At 61.7% G+C, this 5,264-nt stretch overlaps 1 pseudogene; it reads right to left on the bottom strand.

Moving 5' to 3' along the window:
• Positions 1 to 3,899: 3,899 nt before the first annotated feature.
• LOC129357027 (receptor-type tyrosine-protein phosphatase mu-like) overlaps positions 3,900 to 5,264 on the bottom strand; it is a 42,116-nt pseudogene continuing 40,751 nt past the window's right edge.

The following is a 5,264-nucleotide window of genomic DNA, read 5'->3' as shown; positions in this document are numbered from 1 at the left end:
GTGATGTTAATGAAATACGAACGCACTGCGCTCAGCAATCCCACTGCGCTCGAACGCACCGCGCTCGGACATCCGACTGCGCTTGAAAGCACCGTGCTTCAGGGGCGGTGCTCTCGGTGCCTAGAGTGCACCTTCTCTCTCTTCAGTCTCTCTCTCCAGTCTCTCTCTTCGGTCTTTCTCTTCAGTCTCTCTCTTCAGTCTCTCTCTTCAGTCTCTCTTCAGTCTTTCTCTTCAGTCTCTCTCTCCAGTCTTTCTCTTCAGTCTTTCTCTTCAGTCTCTCTCTTCAGTCTCTCTCTTCAGTCTCTCTCTTCAGTCTCTCTCTTCAGTCTTTCTCTTCAGTCTCTCTCTTCAGTCTCTCTTCAGTCTCTCTCTTCAGTCTCTCTCTTCAGTCTCTCTCTTCAGTCTCTCTCTCCAGTCTTTCTCTTCAGTCTCTCTCTTCAGTCTCTCTCTTCAGTCTCTCTCTTCAGTCTCTCTCTCCAGTCTCTCTCTCCAGTCTTTCTCTCCAGTCTCTCTCTTCAGTCTCTCTCCAGTCTTTCTCTTCAGTCTCTCTCTTCAGTCTTTCTTCAGTCTTTCTCTTCAGTCTCTCTCTTCAGTCTCTCTCTCCAGTCTTTCTCTCCAGTCTTTCTCTTCAGTCTTTCTCTTCAGTCTCTCTCTTCAGTCTCTCTCTTCAGTCTCTCTCTTCAGTCTTTCTCTTCAGTCTCTCTCTTCAGTCTCTCTCTCCAGTCTTTCTCTTCAGTCTTTCTCTCCAGTCTCTCTCTCCAGTCTCTCTCTTCAGTCTCTCTCTTCAGTCTCTCTCTTCAGTCTTTCTCTCCAGTCTTTCTCTTCAGTCTCTCTCTTCAGTCTCTCTCTCCAGTCTCTCTCTTCAGTCTTTCTCTTCAGTCTCTCTCTTCAGTCTCTCTCTCCAGTCTCTCTCTCCAGTCTCTCTCTTCAGTCTCTCTCTTCAGTCTCTCTCTTCAGTCTCTCTCTTCAGTCTTTCTCTCCAGTCTTTCTCTTCAGTCTCTCTCTTCAGTCTTTCTCTCCAGTCTTTCTCTTCAGTCTCTCTTCAGTCTCTCTCTCCAGTCTTTCTCTTCAGTCTCTCTCTTCAGTCTTTCTCTCCAGTCTCTCTCTCCAGTCTCTCTCTTCAGTCTCTCTCTTCAGTCTCTCTCTTCAGTCTCTCTCTTCAGTCTCTCTTCAGTCTTTCTCTCCAGTCTCTCTCTTCAGTCTCTCTCTTCAGTCTTTCTCTTCAGTCTCTCTCTAAGTGCTGCAGGATAAATGTGCCAAAAGCCCCATCAGGTAAATAGTTCTGGTTCGATCTAGAGCAGATTTCGGGTCGGGATACGGCTCTAAATTCTAGCCAAAAATGCATCTTTAAATTTGATAAAAATTTGCAGACTAAGCCGTCATTGAGATGAAAAGCCAGCCGGTTCTAAATACCAGCTTGTTTAATTGGTACCGGTACCAGCAAGAACCTCAGATTATCAGAAAGACTTGATCTTCATTGTCTTAAATAGTGAAGTTTAAATCTTCTCTCCATGTCTCTGATCTCGTTCCTCCTCAGTAATCTGATTACAGCTGCAGGTCGCCCGCGGCAACACACACAGTGCAGCGCGTTGCCCCCGTCAACAGCTCAGAGGAACGAGGCGGTTCCACCCGAACCCGACCCGGTCCCACCCGACCCGACCCGGTTCCACCCGACCCGGTCTGACCCGACCCGGTCCCACCCGACCCGACCCAGTTCCACCCGACCCGGTCTGACCCGACCCGGTCCCACCCGACCCGGTTCCACCCGATCCGGTTTCACCCGACCCGACCCAGTTCCACCCGACCCGGTCTGACCCGACCCGGTCCCACCCGACCCGACCCAGTTCCACCCGACCCGGTCTGACCCGACCCGGTCCCACCCGACCCGGTTCCACCCGACCCGATCCGGTTCCACCCGACCCGGTTCCACCCGATCCGGTTCCACCCGACCCGGTTCCACCCGATCCGGTTCCACCCGACCCGGTCCCACCCGACCGGTTCCACCCGACCCGACCCGGTCCCACCCGACCCGGTCCCACCCGACCCGGTTCCACCCGACCCGACCCGGTCCCACCCGACTCGGTCCACCCGAACCCGACCCAGTTCCACCCGACCCGGTCCCACCCGACCCGGTCCCACCCGACCCGACCCGGTTCCACCCGAACCCGACCCGGTTCCACCCGACCCGACCCGGTCCCACCCGACCCGGACCACCCGACTCGGTCCCACCCGACCCGACCCGGTCCCACCCGACCCGGTTCCACCCAACCAGACTCGGTCCCACCCGACCCGGTCCCACCCGACCCGACCCGGTCCCACCCGACCCGACCCAGTTCCACCCGACCCGGTCCCACCCGACCCGGTCCCACCCGACCCGACCCAGTTCCACCCGACCCGGTCCCACCCGACCCGGTTCCACCCGACCCGGTTCCACCCGACCCGGTTCCACCCGATCCGGTTCCACCCGACCCGGTCCCACCCGACCCGGTTCCACCCGACCCGACCCGGTCCCACCCGACCCGGTCCCACCCGACCCGGTTCCACCCGACCCGACCCGGTTCCACCCGACCCGGTCCCACCCGACCCGACCCAGTTCCACCCGACCCGGTCCCACCCGACCCGGTTCCACCCGATCCGGTTCCACCCGATCCGGTTCCACCCGACCCGGTTCCACCCGACCCGGTCCCACCCGACCCGGTCCCACCCGACCCGGTTCCACCCGACCCGACCCGGTCCCACCCGACCCGGTCCCACCCGACCCGGTCCCACCCGACCCGGTTCCACCCGACCCGACCCGGTCCCACCCGACCCGGTTCCACCCGAACCCGACCCGGTTCCACCCGATCCGGTTCCACCCAACCCGGTCCCAACCGACCCAGTTCCACCCGATCCGGTTCCACCCAAACCCGACCCGGTCTGACCCGATCCGGTTCCACCCGAACCCGACCCGGTTCCACCCGACCCGGTTCCACCCGACCCGGTTCCACCCGACCCGGTCCCACCCGACCCGGTTCCACCCAACCCAACCCGGTTCCACCCGACCCGGTCCCACCCGACCCGACCCGGTTCCCCCGACCCGGTCCCAACCGAACCCGACCCGGTCCCACCCGACCCGATCCGGTTCCACCCGAACCCGACCCGGTTCCACCCGACCCGGTTCCACCCGACCCGACCCGGTCCCACCCGACCCGGTCCCACCCGACTCGGTCCGACCCGACCCGACCCGGTCCCACCCGACCCGACCCAGTTCCACCCGACCCGGTCGACCCGACCTGGTCCCACCCGACCCGTTCCACCCGACCGGTTCCACCCGACCCGGTTCCCACCCGACCCGACCCCGGTTCCACCCGACTTGGTCCCAACCGAACCCGACCCGGTCCCACCCGACCCACCCCCCGGTTCCACCCAACCGACCCGGTTCCACCCGACCCGGTCTCAACCCGACCCGGTCCCACCCGACCTGACCCGGTTCCACCCGAACCCGACCCGGTCCCACCCGACCCGGTCCCACCCAACTCGGTCCCACCCGACCCGACCCGTCTGACCCGACCCGGTCCACCCAACCGACTCGGTCCCACCCGACCCGACCCAGTTCCACCCGACCGGTCTGACCCGACCCGGTCCCACCCGACCGTTCCCACCCGATCCGGTTCCACCCGACCCGGTCCACCCCGACCCGGTTCCACCCGAACCCGACCCAGTTCCACCCGACCGGGTCCCAACCGACCCAGTTCCACCGATCCGTTCCCGTTCCACCCGAACCCGACCCGGTCTGACTCCCGATCCGGTTCCCACCCGAACCCGACCCAGGTTCCACCCGATCCGGTTCCACCCGACCCGGTCCCACCCGATCCGGTTCCACACCCGACCCGGTTCCACCCCGACCCGGTTCCGACTGACCACAGCTGTCCACATGGCAGCCGTTTCCATGGTAACAGCTGCAGGTGTGAGGGCGGGCGGCGCGCCAGGGCCTACCTGACGGGGGCGCCGCGGCTCTGAGCGGGCTTCAGCAGGACGGTGACGGACGAGTCGGTCTGGTTGAGGGGAGACTCCTGGTCATAGGGGGGCATCAGGGGGGCTGGGGTAAATAACAAGGAGGGTTAGAGGCAGGGGCAGCTTCACCACAACGACAAACCGAAGCCGACTGACCAGAGATTCTGGTGGTGAACTGGGTGATGACTGGGGGCCCGAAGCCCTTTATGGTAGAGGCTCTTATTGTGAAGGAGTAGGTGGAGCCCGGCGACAGACCCGAGAACGTGTGGCTCGTCTCATTGGCCCCCTTCAGCACCTTGCCGCTCTGATTGGACAGGTCGAACTCCGTGTCGAAGGAGCTCAGAGCTTTGTAGGTGATCTGAGGAGAGAGAGGGAGTGAGCGCCAGGCGGCCACAGCATGGCATTGTGGGTAAAGCGGTGGCTCTGACCTCGTAGTGGCGGATCAGGCCGTAGGCGTGCTGCGGCTCCCTCCAGCTCAGCCCGATCTGTTGCTCATAGCTGCGGCCCAGGATGGAGTCCACCGGGACCGCACCAGGCACTGCAACCAGAACCACAGTGGGTCAAACCCACTGAGACCCACAGAGACCAATTGAGACCTACAGAAACCCACTGAGACTCACTGAGACCCACTGAGACCCACTGAGACCCACTGAGACCCACTGAGACCCACTGAGACCCACTGAGACTCACTGAGACCCACTGAGACCCACAGAGACCCACAGAGACCAATTGAGACCCACAGAGACCCACTGAGACTCACTGAGACCCACTGAGACCACAGAGACCCACTGAGACCCACTGAGACCCACTGAGACCCACTGAGACCCACTGAGACCCACTGAGACCCACAGAGACCCACAGAGACCAATTGAGACCTACAGAGACCCACTGAGACTCACTGAGACCCACTGAGACTCACTGAGACCCACTGAGACCCACAGAGACCCACAGAGACCCACTGAGACCCACAGAGACCCACAGAGACCCACAGAGACCCACAGAGACCCACAGAGACCCACAGAGACCCACAGAGACCCACAGAGACCAACCGAGACCCACAGAGACCCACCGAGACCCACAGAGACCCACAGAGACCCACAGAGACCCAGAGACCCACAGAGACCCACACAGACCCACAGAGACCCACTCAGACCCACTGAGACCCACTCAGACCCACTGAGACCCACAGAGACCCACTGAGACCCACAGAGACCCACTGAGACCCACTGAGACCCACAGAGACCCACTGAGACCCACTCAGACCCACTCAG

The sequence above is a fragment of the Poeciliopsis prolifica genome, unplaced genomic scaffold (genome assembly GCF_027474105.1).
Source record: "Poeciliopsis prolifica strain line A6 unplaced genomic scaffold, Auburn_PproV2 SCAFFOLD219, whole genome shotgun sequence".
Taxonomy (NCBI): Eukaryota; Metazoa; Chordata; class Actinopteri; order Cyprinodontiformes; family Poeciliidae; genus Poeciliopsis; species Poeciliopsis prolifica.
The sequence above is the reverse complement of the archived record's forward strand: the minus strand, read 5'-3'. Positions and strand labels throughout refer to the sequence as shown.